Source organism: Lepeophtheirus salmonis, chromosome Z (assembly GCF_016086655.4).
Source record: "Lepeophtheirus salmonis chromosome Z, UVic_Lsal_1.4, whole genome shotgun sequence".
In the NCBI taxonomy this organism is placed as follows: domain Eukaryota; kingdom Metazoa; phylum Arthropoda; class Copepoda; order Siphonostomatoida; family Caligidae; genus Lepeophtheirus; species Lepeophtheirus salmonis.
Genome location: NC_092584.1, coordinates 4,635,386 through 4,658,336, shown reverse-complemented (window position 1 = coordinate 4,658,336; position 22,951 = coordinate 4,635,386).

Sequence of the window (22,951 nt, the reverse complement as noted above, 5' to 3'; positions counted from 1 at the left end):
ACAAAATATTTTTAGTTTAAGCATAGAAAATGTATTACACTTATTTATTAAATTGCATGCAAATAAAGAGTGTGAACACAATGTCCCATATTGTTTTTATTTCCTCACTACTACGTTTTTTCTTGTCAGCTATTAATGTAAAAAATTATTCAGCGGTGTGCTACTTAGTAATTTTATAATCGTTGATAGATTGAACTCAATGCAACTCTTGTCAGTGAGAACAATTATCCCGGAGTTGATAATAACTTACTTAGTATACCAACTGATTTTATGATTTTGTCCTTAAAGGAAGAAAGGTTGAGAGATACAATAAAATCAACGGCTTGTACATCAGACAAGGCTCACTAACATGCAAAGTTAAAATTGTATTTTGTAGCTAAGCTGTAGGTTTTCTTTGCTTCTTTTCCCTAATCAATTTTGGAAATGTGAATTGGTTGTATCATAAATAGCTCTTGTACATACGTCGTGAACGATTTTCAAGTTACTTAGAAAACACAACAATTAGTGAGAGTAGTAATTTTTATAAATTCCTTAATTTGGGGGGGGGATAATTTAGAGATTTATAAATAGTTGAATAAATACCAGTAATAAATAAGAATTAAAACCGCCAGCTCGAGGGATAACACTTTTGACTTTTAGGATACACCAAATTACAACACTGTAACATTTTATTAGGCCGTATGGAGCTTGTTTATTCAGTTAAACAAGTGAATTCATGGAGGAAGTGTAGTTAGTTATGGAGTAATTTGTAAAGCTCCTAGCGGTATAAAAAGTTTAAACACAACTACTAAACTGTACAAATATTGATCATGTGGTATTTGTTTCAACATATGGTTTATAACTTTGGTTCTAACAAACCAAAGGAGATAATCTAGAACCGGATTTATGTATAAGATTTCATTTTTTTTTTGTTTTTGAGAAATTCACATTTTAATATAGTTGCTTTGATCTTGACAAGGATATCATGACTTTCAAGGGTGTATGCAAAAACAAGATCGATACTAGAATAAAACAAGTTTAATTAAGTTTTGTCTGTTCGTTTTTTGGATGAAGTGTGTATGCACTTTACCTAAATAAAAAACATATCCATTGGGAAAAATAATCATTTTGAATTCTTATAGGTTAAAAAACTTGACTGAGCTATGGTTATAGATGAAAAAATATGATAAATTTATGTATCTCAGTGTGTTCTAAAGTTATGTTAAATTAGGCGTTTTTAACTTTTTCTGTGACCCTAAAATTCCCTGAATTGAATGACCTTTTACTGTTAACATATGGCATTATACTTTAAAATTTTACCCAAATTGGTCTGTAAATTTTTTTGCGATCCTACTTACAAACAATTGGAGTCGATTACATAATCTACACCAACTTTGATGGAGGAAGTAAGTAGTCCTTGAGTTTAAAATCCAAGTCTTATTTGCAAAATATTGAGAAATCATATCATTATTAATAGGCAAAATGATTCAACATTTTTTTAGAATAATTTGAAAAATAAAATTTAATACATTAAATTTTTTGAAACAAATTTTAATATACAATTTGATATAGAATTTGTTTTTCCAAAAATCCTCAACTATTCACAACAAATTATTTTTTTCTTTGAATTAAAAAATCTAATGCTATTTTGTGGAAAGTAAATATTTGCAAAAAAAATGTCAAAAATCCAGAGGTTTTAAAAAAATTGAAATTTTTGAAAATTTTTAATATAAATCTTTTTTTTTTAACAAACTCAATTTTTGGAGACAAATTTCAAAAGTACATTGTTTTAAAAAGAAAAGTAAATTTTTGAAACAAAAATTAAAAAATTATATTAAATTTTCAAGTAAATGCAAAAATTCTTGAATTTAGAGGGGAGTCTAGTTTTTTTTCATAACTATGGAGAGTAATAAAGAAATTAAACTTTATTTCACGATGCCGATCCCAATTCCAGAATTCAGATTCTCCAATTCACACAAGTCGTCCCATCACTAGTAGACTGTTGTTACTACTCAGCTCGGTCTTCCCTACTATTTGTTTTGATATCAAGCAAGTCAGTCTCTTTTCTCCCAGTTTTATTGACTCAGTCTTATAAATGTCGGTCCTTGGAATTTTCTCATAAAAATATCAATCGTCTACGTAGACAAATAAGATCTATGAAATATTTGTTAAGATTATTCTACCAAATGAAATTCTGGAATTCTATGAACCAAATTATTGATTTTTTAAGAAATTTTTCAAGGTTGAGTTGCCAAGTAGGACCCAACATTCCTTCATTAAAATATCCAATTGATATTATGTAAAAAGCCAGGGGACATTTCAGTGGCTCCAAAGGCCTCGTGCATCCATCCATTTTATAAATCATTTTTGATTTTTTAATTAAAAGTAGTAAGTTTCTTGAATCGGCCACCTCCCTGCCTCCCTCCATAGGTCCAAAAAGGAAACTCCATGGACCTTTTCCTTAAGAATGAAGCAATTTTTCATGAAATTTAATTTAATAGGTTCTGTGGCCCATTAAAATGGTGCAAGGAAAACGGGGCAGGAGAAATTTACAATGAGGAAAACTGCACAGGAGAAAATAGCTCCTATTTTTAACAAACTGTATGATGAAAATAACTTGTCCACTCACTTTTCTCATGCGCATTTTTTGGCGTACATCTTTTGAGCTAGCCTCTTTTTAGTGCGGATTATTTCAGCTTGCTTCTATTGGTTCAGTATCATTTTGGCGTATCACATATATATTAAATTAGAATTACCTCTAATCAAAAGTAAGGATCGTGTCATCCCAAAATAGTAGAATATCAACAATAAATTTAAAAAAATTAATGTTTGGCAGTAACCACTTCTATTCTTGATGTGACATAGGATCCGCTCTGTTTACTTCGTGTAAGCAGTTTGTCTGTCTGGAGCCTTGAAATTAACTGATACTGTACTGGAGGAGTCTGACTCCTCAAGGAACACAATGCCCAAGGTGGTTATCTCTTAGTGGTTTGAAGTAGGATGTAAAGAACTACTTATCACAATACATTGACATTCGATTTAGCGCTGGATATTATACGGAATTTCCAGAAAACTATTGAGTTGTCTGATTCTTTTTAGGATTGTGCAGTAATAATTAGGGAGACTTCTACCTATATTCATAACCAGGTGAGATTTATCTGAAATAATAAAAATAAATTTATTATATACATGCATATTCAATCTCCCTTCTCTTCAAATCGTAAGCAAAATATTAGTATGTGAGTATGAACATCCCTTCCTACTCTTTTTTTTCTCTCTCTTTTCTCAAGCACGCATAGTATAATATAAAAACACATCTTCAATTCTCAATAAGATCATTAATCAAATAATTAACTAGAAACATGACCTTCTTCTTTGGTTTCTCTTGGAGTTTTCTATTTGTGTGGGATTCGATAGGATTTGACAAATTTTCTGTTATCCTTGCAATTTCTAAGAAATTTCCTTTCCTTGCGTAAATACGAACATTTTCCAGGGGTATTTGGTAAGTTCAATTTTTCTTTTAATAAATCTAGCAAACTATATCCAACTCGACTTCCAATATATAATGTCAGGAAAAAAATAGTGATAGTGGTAATATGATTGTATGGTAATATCACGCTGTACATTTTGATTGTGATAAAAAATGATTGTAGCTAGTATAATTGTGAAGTAAAATCATCCGGAGCTAGATAATTGTCACCAATATTATTGCAAGATAGTCTCATCGTGTGCAATTTATTTGTAATTTATACTATATTCCGACAATAAAGCACTTGAATCATGAATGTGAACTGTTGGGCCTCAAGGCAGTTTAAATTCAACCACCGCTGCTTTCCTAAGCATCAAGAACCCGTTGAATGCCTTAAAATAAATGCCGAAGCACGGGTTGTGCAGGTCAATTATTGGTCTTCAAGGCAGTTTCAATTCAACCGCTGCTGTCCTCAAAAACCTCATCTTTCATGCTTTCATCGACCAACGGCCATCAGGGTGAACTGGTGAACTACTTGGCCCCAAAAGAAGATAAATCCCACTGCCAATGCTTTCTTCAGCATCAATAACCACATCTAATACTCCATAATACATCCTTGCCCACGGCAAACTTTTGGGCTCCAAAGAAAGTTATTTCTCTTTGCGGCTACTTCCCTGAGGGCAGAATATTGACTCTTTCCCTCTTATTTTGCTTTTGGTAATTCTTTAGTGGGGCAAACGTAGTTTAGCTAGAATGTCTTTTTGGCACGCTTAAGGTCCAACAATCCCCTTGTTCCTTACAATATTAAACTGCTTCAACAGCTAGTAAGTCTTCGATAATATTCTTAAATAATCTCATGTAAATATTTTTTACACTTACTTTTTCTTTCAGACCACATTCTACGAATTACACAAGTACTCGAAAGTGTTCAGCGGCTTTTGCTACACTTCAGATCTCTTCAATTATTGGATTGTCATAACCAGTAGTTCGGATTATATATCTTGAATCACAGTTACTCTGCCTAACTATTGCTATCTATTTGTTATGTTTATTCCACTGACTAACTCTTCTTTTTCTCTTCCAGGATCATTTACTTGAGCTCGTGATAAAGCATCTGCAATAACACAGTATTTTGCTTTCTTCCATGATACATTGAACTGGTAATACTTATGCACATTCTAATCTTTCGTACTTTGGGTTTTTTAATTTGGATAAAGAATGTAATTGAATATAGTGGAGAAAGAAAGATAATTTGTTATTACTTCAAAGTGTGGTAATTTATTGAGGTAGATATGCCTTGAATTCATATCTTGACTTTGTTTCAGGGATAAATCTTGAACAACATTTAACTATTATCCATCTTTCGCCATACCATTGTAATAAATGGAATCCAAGACCTTTGTTTATTGATGCATCCTCTTTAGATGTTACTCACATCGGATCCAACGGTGCTAGGATTCGTGGCTTAAAAAAATGAAATATGTGTCCATCGCTTAGAGTGAACTAACTACATATTCAATTCATACTTTGTCTACAACAATTCTCTGAAAGGTTCCGTTACTTTGCCTAATTTTCACAAGACTGACTAATCTCTTATCTGTGAATTTTACTTGGTTAAGTCAACTGTTAATCTTACTCTACCATTTTGTTTAGGTACAATAACTATGTGATAGCAACACTCATTTATTTCATTCTCTACTTTCACGATCATATCATATTTGACCATATCATCCAGCTTATTTTTCACCTGCCAAAGATATCAAAATGGTATTTGAAGTGCAAATGGCTTCGTATTTTCCAATAGTTCAATTTTCATAACCAAGAAATGTATTTCCTTTTAATTGATGATTACATAGGAACACAAATGAAAAATCATTCCCTGGGATATTCCCTACAACACATACAGTCTCTCTATGGGATCGTCTTCCAAGTTTCATGATAAGTTGTATAACACCAAGAATATGGAGTTAAGATCCACTCACTCCAACCATCTTTGGATTAAAAGTAGATTTTGTATATCAAATTTGATTTCCTTTTTGCTTCAGATCCAGAATTAGAAACCATCGCTCCAATATCACAGGTGAAAACAACTTCCTATTTTTTTAATTTTTTTTTTGCCCACATGAAGTAACTTTATTCAGAAAAGAAATAAGCTAAAGGCTGAGCACATCGCATACAACATAAAATTTTAAACTTAAAAAAAAACTGTTAATGGCATATTTTTCATTTACCTGAAGAACTAGTCCATATCTTTAATTACTCTGATATGTAACTTAATAATGGGAATTACGTCTGTAATGTTTAAGTCCTTCTTAGTCCTTTTTGCATATATTAATTGTTGTGTTTTTGTAATAAAATTGCCTTCCTCGCTCTGAAAATAATGGCCTAAAAATACATCTTTACAAGTTGTTGCTCTAAAATTATCTAGGAGTCTATATGAGATCCACTCAAATATTACACTTTAAAGCCTACAACTCAGTAGTATTACAAAACGGGAAAGTACTCCTTTGGTCGTGGAATGATTTTGCCCCAAGCTCCAATGTTTCTGAGAGTAATCGATATTTGAACCATTTCTCAGAAGATGTCAAATTTTGTATTACTTTGATGCTCTTATAACCTCCTTTCTTGATGTATCTCCTTTCCAATGAGTCACAAAAAGGAGCCATAGTTGATTATATGAAACATCTTCTGATCTCATACGTAGAAACTATCGAGGCATACAATATCAGGGTGAATACAACTTCCTATTCATAATTTCCATAAACATCCATTAGATAATGAGATATCTCAATTGTTATTTTGTTCATTTTTAGGTTTTGCATGGAATTTATTAGCCAGACGTAGTTTGGCTTTCCTGATTTACATATTCTAGCGATATGTCCCTTTCTTTTACTAGTCAGGCATTTGTTTTTCCTCGCTGGATAGAGCATCTCATTTCTATGAGGATAATCAAATCCAAATTTACCAGAAAGTTTACTCCCACTACTCTCCAACAATCTTCCTCGACTGATACCCCTTCTCCTTAATAATTCCTGTCAACAGATATCCTTCTTAGTTAACGTACCTTAGAACTAAGTCGTTCCAAATGTTTTGATTTTTCTTCGCTGTCTCAACCGTTCTGAAAAGGGTAAGAGTATATTTCAAATTTAATTGATAACTTTTCTTTTACAGTTTCTGTCGTTTATCGTCATCTTTTATTCCTCCTACAACTAAGGTTATGAGCCAATCCTCTTGTTTCAGTTCAAAAATCAAGTGTCAAGTGTTTTTATAGGATCATATTTCCTTCTGAACAATTTATTGAGGATTGCTGCAATTTTTCTCATTTCTTGTCCGGATGTGCATATGTCTTCCCGGACTTGTTTGAGGGATTTGCCTGTTTTGTGCAACTTGTGTCGAATTTTTGTAATTGATTCAGGTGAACTACAATTCCAAAATATAGATAATATTTTTTACTTATATAGGTCAAACAAAAGTCAGAAGACCTTATTATGTTTCTAATTTGATTTAGCAGTTTTTACGTTATTTCATGAGAATTGTGCCTAGTAAAGTGAGTGCCTCATTTTTTCAGGTGAGTTGCTCTTCTAAATATTCATATATTTGAGCTTCTATATTAATTATTTTCTTTTTTATGTCAATTTAATTTTTAACTCCAAGCTAATATTCCAAAGAAGATTCTTCAAGAAGCAGTAAATCCCTCTGTTTCCTCCTTAAATTTATCAGAAGATCTCCTAATTATTTCCAGTGTCCTCTTTATATAAAAAGTATTAGGGGCATCCTCTTCCATGAGCTTTTTGATGTTTTTTATTTGTTCTTTGAACGATCTTTTTTGCACACATCCTGATCTTCAAAGTTCGATTAATTTAGATTTTTTATCCGCGATGAAAATTACCAAAACTTTTTTGTACCTTTTGTATGCTTCAAAAATGTTAATGAAAATAATTTAGTGGAAAAATTGAGCTTTGGCAACTGGTTTATTTTTGCAAATATTGCAAAAAATATGAAAGAAAATAAATTATATAATTGAAATGTTAAGGTAATAATTTCATTTCCAAAATGAATTTTTTTTTTTTTTTTTCTTTCAAAAACCCGAAAATTAACTTTTAGTGACAATAAAATATAAAAAAAATAAAAAAATGAAAACTGCAATTTTCACTTTTTTTTTTTCTGTTCATACCTTTTTTAATATAAATACATTTACAAGAGTTCTCAATTGTATAATCATGTTTTGATTTACAATCCTCTCCCTATCAAGACTCCTTAAACCCCAAATACAATTTTGTACATGGCCACCCTCCCCCAAAAGTCAGCACCCATGTATTAGGTAAACCAGGTTCTAAAGAGGCAATAATGCAAAGTTTCATCCTTCTTGGCACAAAAGTGTGGGGCCCCATAAAGGACAAACCTATTTTTGTACTGAATATATTTTTATATATGTCCATTTCCAAACATAAAGTTCTTCATATCTTTAGTCAAATATAAATCGTATTGAATCTTTATTGAAAATTAGATCAATAAAGCTAGACTTTTTGTCACACTAAGTGATTTTTCACCTAATCCCAGTGCTTCTATCTATAAGAAGGCTAAGCTATATCTGATCTCAAGGATTTTGGTTCTCTTTTTTCACATTGCTTTAATTTATTACACAAACTATGTACTAGTGGTAGTCCTGGGCATTGCATGGAAGCTTTAGGGGTCGGAAAACAGAGAAACGTTGCTTTAATAATATTGTCGATACCTCCCCAAGAAATCCTCAGTCACACTCTTCATTTTTAAGGATCATACCACCACATTGATACTCAATACTTAGATATTCTCTACTCAAGACACGTTCTGTCACGCTATAAATGATTAGGATTCATGTTTTGTATTCCCCTCCCCCCTTTTCTTTCATTGTTGTCATCTTTTAGACTGTGAGTTGTATATCGTGTGCAGAAAAATGCACAGGATTAAATTTTACGAGGAAAATTGCCTTACCAAAGATAATTGCCTGTATTTTGTAATTTATTTACAAATTTATTGTATTATTTTATATAGGAATTTATAAAATACCGATAATTTGTTTTAAGAAATTCATAATTATTTCAATTTTATTTTATTTACCAATGACTCACAGGATTAAATGAAGCATTATCATCATAAATCAGTTGGATACTCTAACTTTTCAAAACAGAAAATCAAAAACATAATTTAAAATTGAGTGAATCCATTACAAAATTAAAGGAAAAAAAATAGTCATATGATTATTAAATACAAGTAACGTTATTTGCATTTGAAGGTACTCATTTTTTTCTCCCGAGCAACTTTTCTAACTGGCAATTTTCCTCCTTGACAATTTTTCCCAGGTCCAGATTCCCCGAACAATTTCCCCAGGGCAGTTTTATTGTACCGTTTTATATGTATCACAAAGTACTGCCTTTGTATTTCTTACTATAAATAGACTGACAATGTCGTCAGAGTAGCGTAATATTCATGCGTATAGACTGAAAAGTACATTATCTTATTCCTCTGTGGTCTGTCTCTTTTAATTCTTTTAGTCATTAATGTATCCTCTTTCTAAGGTCTGTGTCAACTTACCACGTCATACACAACTTCCAGATAACATGACCTTCCTGCTCTGTGATCGTAGCTCGAGAAGCTAGCCTTGGTGAGGGTACTCAACTGTCGTCGATATCAGAGTACGCCAAGAGGAAGAAGGTAAATTGCTCTACTGTGGCATGGCCATTGGAAAGGCTGGAGGAAGGTCTCTTAGAAGATTTGAGAGGCCACTCATGTCCCATCGTCAAAAAAAAACTCTTAAATTATCTGAACCCCAACAGCAACTGGTTAATTGCTTTTTCTCCAATGAAAATAACTTTACTGTTAACCCAGTCTACAACAAGAAAAATTATAAGTTGGCATGCCTTGGCAAGGTTGACGACAGCATCAGAACAGTCACTTAGACCAAACATCTAACCTTGGCGTTGATATTGGGTGTATTGGCATCAACTTATGTAAAATTGCCTTCAATTTGGTTTCCTATTAAATACCAGTTAAGTGCAGTAGTGTACTTGATGGCGTTGAAGGAATATGTGGTGCCAGAGATTATGAAGGCCATGAAGAAAATGAAACAAGGTCACGTGCGTATTTTAGTGGGATGGACCTCTGGCCCATACTGGTAATATTGTAAAAGGGTGAATGGGTAGTAACATGAAATTCTGGTCCAATTAACTTTGGACCTCTCAAAGCCCATATCTGAATCCACTGGATTACTCCATTTGGTGGCAATTTTAAAAGAGGGCCCGTAAAGTCAGCCACCCGAATATTGATGCACTGAAAACATCTGTTAAACAACAGTGGAGGATCATGGAAAAGAACTACTTGAACAATGTGTGAAATGGGTTCTGGAGACGGACATTGAGGCTGAGGGTAGGCAGATTTATAATTAATGTGCATTGTGATAGTAAAAAGTATTATAAAATACAACATCATCCTGATCAAATATAAATGAATACTTAGATGCAAATCTCAGTACTTATTCTAAGGCTAATATTTCTCCTTTTCTTTTCTTTACCAAAAATTAATTTTTTTGAGAAGAGATTGAGATTTTTGACATTTTTTTCAAAAAATTTAAATTCTAAATTTTTTTTTAGAAAAATTATAAGAACCCACCCCTTTATATAAAATCCTGTAGACAACCCTAATAGCAAAGTTGTATTTTTCACTATTATATAAAATTTTATGGAATCGGCATAGGGAATTCTTAGTATTGGGTTTTTGTTTTAAGAAGTGTATAATCACACATAATTAACATTATAATAACGGGCTGTTTGGTCCAATAAATTACTGTTTTGGAATTAGAAAAGGAAAACAGTTGGATGATTTTCCTTTTTTTTTTCTTTTTTTCTTCAATATTTATTAATATTTCTTGAGTACAACATTTCCCTCTAATAAAGACTATAATTTACCGCCTGGATTTCATTTAATTGGATCTCCACCTATCCAATTTTCCAAGGAATTCATATTTCTTCCATTTAAATATCCTAGCAACTTCCCTTCTGATCCTCTCTTCATGTTCTGTTCAAAGTAAATTAAGTACTCATGAATTGGAAAATTTCAAATAATTCTGTTCTTTTATTATATATTAACAGACCTCAGTCGTTTCTCCTAAATAAAGACTGAAACTAAATGCAAAACAACTGTGAGATATACATTCTGATGTGTTTGATCTAAAATGCCTTCATTTGTTTCAAAGATTTATAGACACATTTTCTTGATATTATTCCTACCATACTTATAGGAAATAATTCCTATAGATACAGATCAATATAAAATAAGGTGAATTTTACTATCAACGGGAAAATTTCTACATGTCAAGTTTTTACAAATAAATTAATTTGATATTATAATCAAAATAGTGACTTTAAATTGGAACTATAAAAAAGGAAAATGGTTTAAGTTGGACACATATTTTTAAGGCAGGATGAACAAGGATGGTGTTTAAATCATGGATTAGTACCCTTGTAACAATCTTTGGCATGTAGCTTAAAAATTGTAATGTCAGGATGCGTCTGAAATCGTCAATTTTAACTTAATAATGGGAAATTTTTCATCTTTATGGTGATTTCATTGTTTGCAAATAGTTGTTTCAAAAAAAGTTAATAAATGAAGGGAAAGTCAAAAATTGTATTGATTGAGGTGAATTACCTCCTTATAATGATGATTGGGTTCCGATCGATAAAAAATAGCCAATTGGATTTGAAGTACTACATATCTTCAATAACAATTCATTTACGTAAAGTTAGAGTTTGCAACCAATAAGAAGAAAATGAAATAAGCTCTCCTTTTTTTTAAAATAAACAATTACAAATTAATTAAATCGTTGTTGTCAATGTATCATCGTGAAGGAAAGCAAAATGACGTAGATTTATTAAAGCCAAATACATATGAACCAGACATCAGTAGTGTACAGTTGGTCTTCGAATCAAATGCAACATCACTAAAACATCAACAATATGTCGAATAAACTTTACTTTACGTTCTTCATTTGTCTTCTCCTCTCCATGACTATGGGTGAATACTCTACTTTAGAGAGTGACAAACAGATGGATCCAATGGAAAGACTTGAGACTCCATCGAAATTGGAGGACGGAAGAATGAATAGAGAAAGTGAAATGATTCTCTGTGGGCATAACTTGTTCAATGCTTGGAGGGTGGCATGCTCATCAATCGGTTCAAAGAAGTCACTAGACAGCTTTTCAGAAGAGATGATGATGGCTATGAACGGCTTTCAAAGCACCATGAAAAAAATATCAGGGCTCATGGATCAATGTTGTTCTCAGCCTTGCTCTTTCCAGACCCTTTTTAGCTTTTGTTAAGGAACTAACTCCCTCTGATATACAGCAATGAATACTATTAGAAAATTAAATGTTAATTTTAAGGCCTCATCAATATATTATACTGCATAAAAAAGAAAATTAAGTACAATCTACGTGTTTATAATTTCTTTTTTGTATTATTTAATTTAAGTGTTATACTTAATGTATTAAAATAAGGAATGTGAAATATGTAAAATAATTTAAGTCATGTATTGTTTATTCATGAAAACATACCAAGTGGGCACCAAAATTAAAGTACAAAATATTTTTAGTTTGAGCATAGAAAATGTCTTACACCTATTTATTTAATTGCATGCAAATAAAGAGTGTGAACACAATGTCACATATTGTTTTTTATTTCCAGACTACTATGTTTTTTCTTGTCAGCTGTTTATGTCCAATATAATTTAGCGGTCTCCTACTTAGTAATGTTATAATCGTTGATAGATTGAACTCAATTCAACTCTTGTCAGTGAGAACAATTATCCCAGAGTTGGAAAGAATTTACTTTGTACACCAACTGGTTTTAAACTGTTTGGTCTTAAAGGAAGAAAGACTGCGTGCGTCAATTATGAACAATTATGAAGTTACATTAGTAAAAAGAACAATTAGTTAAAATGCTTTTTTTTTTTTGGTGATCTAGAACCAGATGTATGTATAAGATTTGATAATTATATCTTGAGTTAGTTGCGAAAATATATCATTACAAGATTTTTTTTGTTTTTTTTCTTTCTTTTGGAGAAGTACTCTTTTTTTTACCGTGTCTTTTAAGAGTAAAGGCAAAACCAAGATCAACAAATTTGGCTAAATAGGATCATCATATATATATATGGCCTTGACGTCATAAGCTTCCCATGTTTTTTTCTAAGAATAAAAAAGTTTTATTAAGTTCGTTCTTTTATTTGGCTGAAGTATGCACTAAACCTTATTTTAAAAATGATATATCTATTTGAGGAAAATAGTCATTTTTAATTCTGATAGGTTAAAAAACTTTACTGAGCTATGTTTATCGATGAAAAAAATTTGATAATGATATTGATTTATGTATCTCAACGAGTTCTAAACTTATGTTAAATTATGCGTTTTTAACTTCTTCTGCGACCCTAAAATTCCATAAATTGAATGGCCTTTAACTGTCAACATATATCATTATCCTACAAAGTGGTATCCAAATTGGTCCATAAATTTTTCTGTAATCCTTCTTAAAAACAATTTGAGTCGATTAATTCACCTACAACCAACTTTGTTGCCTCGGTTTACAAATTGAAAAACGAATTTCTTCTATGTGTTTATGCCATTTAATTCTTCTTTCTTTTGGATAATGCGTTCATTCAAATAACATAACCTGTATTCAAGAATCATATGAATAATTGTTTTTCCTTTAATTATGTAATGGAAACACTCAATATTTAATTTCTCGTTGGAAAGGTTTGATTATCTAACTGATTTTTGTTGGAAATGATTTATCTAATCATGCTAGTAATTTGTGAGTAAAATAAAATTTTAATAGTTATAATTTTGATTAAAAAATTAAAATCCTTGTCAGTATGAGCTGTTTGCTCATAAATGACTTCAAGTGGGAGAAAAAGAATTACTGCTTTAAAGAGGAGACTTTCAACATTTCAAGTAGCATTAGTGTATTGAAGATATTGTAATTATGTTTAAAATCATAATATATTTATTTAATTATGCTTTTTTAAATCAATTTACATCAAACATATGAGAGAATGCTTCTTTTAGAAGCTGATATTAACTCCCCAACAACTTATTAAATGATGAATAAGAAGAAGACAGAGAATACGAATCAACCGTTTTTCCTTTTCTAATCGCGATACTCAGTTTTTTCTTTACACACCTCCCATCTCTAATGATTAGTCTTCTTAATAGGATTTTCTGAATCATGATCTGTTAACTACTGCACAGACGTTCTCTTCCATGATGGGGATCTAGATTTTGGTCATCCATGTATCTTGTGTGTACATAATATATCAAGAGTGGAATATAAAATGATCTACCTATATACGCGTTTGAACGATTAAACCTGCCGCAATATTGTAGAACAACACCAGCCATATATTTTGTAATGGCACTGATTTTTCTGTTGCTAAGGTTTCTCATAGTATTTGGTTCGTTACAAACATAGTACACTGACAACAACATTTCTCAAGCATGGAAAAAAAAGAACAATGTTTTTCAATGAGAAAGATCAAAGATGAGCCACATATTCAACTTAATGATGATCAAACTTTCAAAACACAAGAAGATTTCTTCCATCCTGAGGTTTTAACAATAGCAGACTGATATTGATATGCTGTATTAAATTCTGAATCAAACCAGGGTTAATGGAAATACAAGATTAGGCCATAACGCATGTAGGACGGATGTTTGACTTCCACCACGCTTTTAATATTGACGTCATAGTGGATGAGTGGTTGCGTGCTTCGCCAAAATTTGTTTTTCTTTCCCAGGAGTCGTGTAACACATTAGATTGAAAACTCTAGAAGGCCCGATTACATAATGGTCTTAACCTTGTATTTCTATTAAACTTGAATCAAACCAGCTCCGAATAAATCAGCCAGAAACAAGAAGTGTTGCAAACATTTTTGTATAATAATATATTAAGGAAAGTTCCGGTGTTAATCCATATTAATGTGAGATAGGTAATGGATCAAGTAATTTTAAAAGTATGAAAATATTTGCAAAACTGTTAATGTATGTAAGTATAATCATTCTTATTTGGCTAGTTTTGTAATTTAAATAAACTCAATTTGTTATGGAAAAGTTATAAGGTTGTTTTTTCGTAGGGGTAATTTATTTTTTGGTACATGATACATTAGTTTTTGAATTGTTAATTTATTGCATAAATAACATGATTCATGAGACATAATATTACTGAATTCTTAATATTGGGGTTTGTTCTAAAAATCCTTTACCGGTCTGAGTGAGACCTTTATGATTTTTACTGGACAAAAATAATTTGTTACTTGAATGGAAGATCGATCTTGACTGGTCTCAAAGTAAGATTCAATCTATATTGGACAAAAGACAGTTTTGGTGTGAATGAGTCTTACAAAAAAAAAATGCTGGATTGGTCCTATTTAAAATTTGTTCTAGACGGATTTTTTTTAAATTTTAACTTTATAATTTACTCTTAAAACTTGAAAAACGTCATAAGAAAGATCTTTTTCAAGTCAATGGAATAGATCTACGTTATGACGACCACTGCATTGGATATATTAAAGATTGAATTTACATAGGACGAACACTGTTGAGCCATGACAATGTTTTTTTTCCAGAAAACAACATAGAAATTTCAAATCAAGATGTCTCAAATATGATTTTCGTCCAAATTGAACCGTCTAACAATACACAGCACCTTGTCAAGTATCAGGCAGAGTGAGCACTGCTATGCCTTCAATGCCAAAGATATATGACCCCCAGCAGTCCAGAGTTGGATTATTTCGTCTGGGGCAACGTTGAATTTACAGCACACTTAACATTTCTTGCCATCAAGTTCACTCTGGTTACCTCTATCAAAGATAAAAATTACAAACATGCCAAATAACTAACTCGTCAACGATGGGTCCTACTAACAGCGTTGACGAGTCAACTGGAGATGGATACATCAAATGAGCTCCGTCATAACATAAATATGAACCATTCTGCAAAGTATCCGATATTCCCTTTTGCACCTATGATGAATTATTTTGGTAAGAGGATCCTTGGAGATTTGAGGATCCTTGGAGAATTTCATTGAAAGATCTGTGGATAGAGGATGATAAATGTGTGTCTATTCCTAACTAGGTCTTTCAGTCCATTATTCTGTCTTTTTATGAAACTCCTTAGTTCTTATAGAAGTATACGAGTATTCATTCTTTACAATATCTGTTCTCAATAATGGATCAGTTTTTGCACGCACGTATTTTGCGGATTCTCTTAATTTCTTTAGAATTGCAGAAATTGGTGATGCCGAAATGAAAGAAAAAGTTGAGTCGGAGGGGTCTTCGTACAAAAGACTTAAGAAATTTTTTAAGAAAGACAGATTTTCATCATTACATTACACATTACATCATTAATCTCTCCAGTTTGGGGCTCAGTTCAGAGAATAATTTGGATCCTCGACCCTGAATTTAGAAATAACTCAACCATTGATATAATTTGACAAACTATAAATAAAAAGTTATTTTATAGAAATTTATAGGACCCCTTAATTTTAGCAATCACCCGAGATATTTTAACTGTTCCTAATTTAAATTCGGAAGAATTGATCGACGATGGTAAAATAAGATTCCCACTTGAAAATATGTTAAAGGTTTTGTTCTTTTTGGAATTTCAAAGAAGAAGGGTGGAACTTTTGAGGTAACAAGGCTCTGGACTTTGCAGTTCTTAATTGTAAATCCCTCATCGCCAGCCGACTAATTAACTATCAGCCTATTCGGGAGGATGAGTTGAGAGGTATCATCTTGGCAGCTTCAGGCTGCAATGTCTCTCTCACAACCAAAATTCCTAAATTAATATGTGAGTCATGGAATTTTGCAGGGTAAGCAATCCTTCCATCAACTTCACGGAATCATCGAAGAATTTTAAAAAGGGTTTAAAGAAATTTTAACAAATATATTTATCATAACTTTTAATTTGCGTGTTTACTGTTGTTTTTTCAAAGATTGATATTTAGTTGAAATTCTACCCCGGAGCATTGAGTAGAGACTATCATATTTATTTATATAATTTTTTACGTAATTGCTCTGGTTTATTTATATATATATATATATGTTCTATATAGTATATAAAAGTTTTGAGTTATCTGATTCTTTTTAGGATTGTTTGGTAATAATGACGGATACTTTCTATCTATATTCATAACCGTGTGAGATTTATCTGAAATAATAAAAATAAATTTATTATATACATGCATATTGCAATCTCTCTTCTCTTCAAATCGTAAGCAAAATATTAGTATGTGAGTATGAACATCCTTTCCCACCTTTTTTTTCCTCTCTTTTCTCAAGCACGCATCATATAATATAAACACACATCTTCAATTCTCAATATAATCATTAATCAAATAATTAACTTGAAACATGACCATCTTCTTTGGTTTCTCTAGGAGTTTTCAATTTGTTTGGGATTGGATAGGATTGGACAATTTTTCTGTTATCTTTGCAATTTATAGGAATTTTGTTTTCCTTGCGTAAATACAAACCTTTTCCAGGCGTATTTGGTAAGTTTTAATTTTATATTTAATAATTTAGAATTTAATACTTCTAGCCACCCTATCCAACTCGACTTCCAATATGTAATGCCAGGAGAGAAAATCCTGCAGACGGCCCTGAATGTAAATAAATCCATAATACTGGTGTTGACATAACATTTGGATTGTTTACAGATGTTGCAATGTATATTTGGGACATTATGAACTTACTTGTTCATTACTTTACTGTGTGATGAGATTTTAAACCGTAGGTTTGGTCAATGTACTATTTGATTGGGTGATTATCTGCTCTCACAGGGTGTATTTCTATACATCTCGAAACTCTTCCCAATAGATTGTTTTGGTTCCACATTTAGGGTATCCGGTAAAATGATTGCAGTAAAAAGGTTGGAGACAAAATGATTGTAGCTAATATGATTGTGAAGCAAAATCATCGCGAGCCACATAATTGTCACCAATATTAGTGCAAAACAATGTCATCTTGTACAATGAAATTGTAATTTATACTATATTCCGACTATAAAACACTTGAATGATGAATGTGAACTGTTGGGCCTCAAGGCAGTTTAAATTCAACCGCTTCTGCTTTCCTAAGCATCTAGGACCCTTTGAATTCCCTAAAAATACACACCAGCCCGCAGGTTGTGCAGGTCAATTATTGATCTTCAAGGCAGGTTCAATTCAACCGCTACGGAGCTCGAAAACCCCATCCAATATGCTATCATCGACCAACGGCCATCAAGTTGGACTGGTGAACGGCTTGGCTACAAAAGAAGACAAATCCCACTGCCACTGCTTTCTTGAGCATCAATACCACATGTAATACCTCATAATCAATCCCAGCCCACGGCAAACTTTTGGGCTCCAAAGAAAGTTATTTCTCTTTGTCGCTGCTTCCCTGAACATCAAATACCCCTTTAATACCCACTGATCCTCCCCGGCCCCCTCAGATTGTGCAAGTGAACTGTTGGGCTCAAAAAGAGGATAAATTCCACTATCCCCTTTTCTGTGGGGGAAAAAAAGACACCTGTCGAATGTCCAATAATACACCACGGATCATGGTTGTCCAAGGTAACTGCTAGCCCAACAAGGAAAATAAATTCACAAATCTGTGAAGGGACTATGGGGTATTAGAAGGGGTAATTGATGCTCAAGGAAGCCTGGGTGAAAGAAAATTACCGGCTCTGGAGCCAAGCAGTTCACCTGCACAACCTTTGGGCTATGATGTATTATGGACCATTCGAGGGGGGTTCTTGAGGGTCTTGATTGTGAGACTGTTTTTGTTTGACAAGCTTCACATTTCTTAATTATCCTGTCAATTTTGTTTATTATTCCAGGGTAGAATATGGACTGTCTTGGTATTGTGAGGCTGCTTTTCTTGGACAAGCTTCACAGTTTTCAATAATCAAGTCAATTTCGTTTTTCATTCCAGGGCAGAATATGAACTCTTTCGCTCTTATTTTGATTTTCCCCATGTTCCTTACAATATGAAACCGTCTTCAACAGCTAGTAAGTCATCGATGATATTCTTAAATCATCTTACGTAATTATTTTTTACACTTACTTTTTCTTTCAGACCACATTCTACTAATTACACAAGTACTCAAAGTGTTCATCGGCTTTTGCTACACTTCAGATCTTTTCAATTGTTGGATCGTCATCACTAATATTTCGGGTTATATCTTGTATCATCGTTACTCTACCTAACTATTCCTATCAAATTGTTATGTTCATTCCACTTATTAACTCTTTTTTTTTTTCTTCCAGGATAATCTACTTGAGCTCGTGACAAAGCATCTGCAATAATATAGTATTTTTCTTTCTTCCATGATACTTTGAACTGGTAATACTGGAGACACATTCTAATCTTTCGTACTTTGGGCTTTTAAATTTGGATAAAAAATGTTATTGAATATAGTGGAAAGAGAAAGATAATTTGTTATTACTTCAAAGTGTGGTAATTTATTGAAGTAGATATGACATTTTTAATAACCCATTTGATGGCAAGGGCTTTTAATTCATATCTTTACTCTGTTTCAGTGATAAATCTTAAACAACATATAAGTATTATCCATCTTTTGCCATACTATTGTAATAAATGGAATCCAAGACCTTTGTTTATTGATGCATCTGCCTCTTTAGATGTTACTCACAACGGATCCAACCGTACTAGGATTGGTGGCTTAAATAAAATATATTTAATAGTGATCATCGCTTAGGAGTGAACCAACTACATATTGAATTCATACTTTGTCTTCAACAAGTCTCTCAATGGTTTAGTTACTGTGCTTAATTTTCACAAGACGGACTAATCTCTTATCTGTGAATTTGACTTGGTTAAGTCAACTGTTAATCTTACTCTACCATTCTGTTTAGGTACAATTACTATGTGGTAGCACCACTCTCTTATTTCATCCTCTACTTTCACGATCATATCATATTTGACCATATCATCCAGCTTATTTTTCACCTGCCAAAGATAGCAAAATGGTATTTGAAGTGCAAATGGCTTCGTATTTTCCAATAGTTCAATTTTCATTACTAAGAAATGTATTTCCTTTTAATCGATGATTACATAAAAACACAAGTGAAAAATAATTCCCTGGGATATTCCCTACAACCCACACAGTCTCTCTATGTGTACGTCTTCCAAGTTTCATGATAAGTTGTATAACATCAAGAATAATATTGGATTAAAAGTAGAATATGTAGATCTAATTTGATTTTTTTTTTTTTTGCTTTAGGTCCAGCAATGGAAACCATCGCTCCAATATCACAGGTGAATACACCTTCCTATTAATAATATTTACTATCTCAATGTAACGATAAAGACGTTATACTTGTATATAATACCATACTTCGTACAAATTCAAATATAGTAAATAATAATTATATATTTGAAATATTGAAATTCTGTTCTCATTGTGAATGGATCTCTTCAATGTTGCAATCATTTAATCTCCTTTGCAAGGAAGGATTCGAATATGCTCTCTTGAGATGTATGATCAAGTTAAGAGTATCTTTCTTCGATTTTCTCTAACATACTGTGACCCTTTCTCTGGGAAAACACATCTGGAGAGTCTGAGTATTTTCGTTTCATCAAAAATATAAGCCTTGATTTTAGCAGTTGTAAGTTAAGTTATATTTGGATTTACGAACAAGGTAGAAAAACTATAATTATGGTCCCAAATGGGATCTTAGCTTCAAATGGTGAGCAAGATGTTTGTTTAAAATCCATTTCTTCGGGTAAATACTTGAGTAGGCTCCCTGGACTTGAATATATAGATGTGGAATTTATTTAAGATAATTTTAAGTCTGTTTTTGGAGTATGATATAAATTTTATTTCTAAGTGTTAGCCGTTAGCTTTTGATTACTCATTGTATAGCATGTCATGTTAGCTACATCAAGGGAAGAAAATTAAAGATTTCAATGTTAATAGATCTATAATATAGAAATAGGAAATTTATTTTTATGCGTTTCCCAATTTAAATAAAGTATTCATGAATTGAAAAATTTCGACTAATTTTTATACTAACTGGTCTATTATATATATATATATTAACTGACCGCAGTCCTTTGTCCTAAATAAGGACTGAAACAACACTACATGTAAAACAAATTTGAGATATACGTTCTTATCTCTTAAGATCAAAAATGCTTTTATTTATTTCAAAGATTCATAGGTACATTGTCTTGATATTATTCCTACGATACGGATTGGAAATCATTCCTACAGTTTCAGATAATATATTATATCAAATAAGGTAAATTTTACTCTCCACGGCAAAATTTATATTTGCCAAGTTTTTAAATTAAAAGTAGTGCGACGGCAAATTTTCAAATCATGATCTTTCCGAGATCCCTTGAAATGATCTTAAAATATATAACACTTTAATTTTTTCCCCCTTTTATATTATAATCAAAATAGTGGCTTTATTTGGAACTATAAAATAGGAAAATGGTTTTGGTTGAATCCAGATTTTTAAGAGAGGATGAACAAGGAATGGCTTTTAAATGATGGATTAGTATCCTTGTAACAATATTTGGCATGTAGCTTAAAAATTGGAATGTCAGGAATCGTTTCAAATCGTCAATTTTTACTCAAAAATTCGGAAAATTTTCATCTTGATGGTGATTTTATTGTTTGCAAATAGTAAATGAATGAAGAGAAAGTCAAAAAAATGTATTTATAGAGGTGAATTACCTCCGTATATTGATTGATTTTATATCGACAATAAATAGCCAATAGGATTTGAAGTACTACATATGTTCAATAACAATTCATTCGTCATACAGTTGACGTTAAAGTTTGTAACCAATAAGAAGCAAATATATAAGCTCTCTTTTTTTGTAATAAACAATTATAAGTTAATTTAAGAGTTGTTGTCAATGTATCATCGTGAAGGAAAGCAAAATGACGTAGACCTATGCAAGCCCGATATATTTGAACCAAACGTCAGTAGTGTTCAGTTGGTCTTCGAATCAAATGCAACATCACTAAAACATCAACAATATGTCGAAGAAACTTTACTTTACGTTCTTCATTTGTCTTCTCCTCTCCATGACTATGGGTGAATACTCTACTTTAGAGAGTGACAAACATATGGATCCAATGGAAAGACTTGAGACTCCATCGAAATTGGAGGACGAAAGAATGAATAGAGAAAGTGAAATGATTCTCTGTGGGCATAACTTGTTCAATGCTTGGAGGGTTGCATGCTCATCAATCGGTTCAAAGAAGTCACTAGACGGCTTTTCAGAAGAGATGATGATGGCTATGAACGGCTTTCGAAGCACTATGAAAAAACTAGCAGGGCTCATGGATCAATGTTGTTCTCAGCCTTGCTCTTTCCCGACCCTTCTTAGCTTTTGCTAAAGAACTAACTCCCTTTGACTTACACAAATGAAAATTATTGGAAAATTAAATGTTAATTTTAAGGCATCATCAATATATTATACTGCATAAAAAAATTTTTAAGTACAATCAGCGTGTTTATAATTTCTTTTTTATTATTAATTAATAATAATGTATTAGATTAAGGAATATGTAATATGTAAAATAATTTAAGTTATTAACTTATTAATGATATTTTGAAAACATACCAGGTGGACATCAAAAATAAAGTACAAAATATTTTTAGTTTAAGCATAGAAAATGTATTACACTTATTTATTAAATTGCATGCAAATAGAGAGTGTGAACACAATGTCTCATATTGTTTTTATTTCCTCACTACTACGTTTCATCTTTTCAGCTATTTATGTCAAATATTATTCAGCACTCTTGAAACAAAATTGAAACAGCCAGCTCGAGAGATACCAATTTTTGCAGGCAGTATCTTGACTTTTAGGATACACCAAATGACAACACTGTAACATTTTTATTAGGCCGTATGGAGCTTGTTTATTTAGTTAAACAAGTTGAATTCATGGAGTAAGTATAGTTAGTTATGGATTAATTTGTAAAGCTCCTAGCGGTTAAAAAAGTTTCAACACAACTACTAAACTCTACAAATATTGATCATGTGGTATTTGTTTCAACATATGGTGTATAACTTTGGTTCTGACAAGCCGAAAGAGAGATGATCTAGAACCGGATTTATGTACAAGATTTCATTTTTTTTTTTTTTGAGAAATTCACATTTAATTTAGTTGCTTTGATCTTGACAAAGATATCATGACTTTCAAGGGTGTATGCAAAAACTAGATCGATACTAGAATAAAACAAGTTTAATTAAGTCCGTTCGTTTTTTGGATGAAGTATGCACTTTACCTTAATAAAAAGCATATCAATTTGGGAAAAATAATCATTTTGAATTCTTATAGGTTAAAAAACTTGACTGAGCTATGGTTATAGATGAAAAAATATGATAAGTTTATGTATCCCAGTGTGTTCTAAAGTTATGTTAAATTAAGCGTTTTTAACTTTTTCTGTG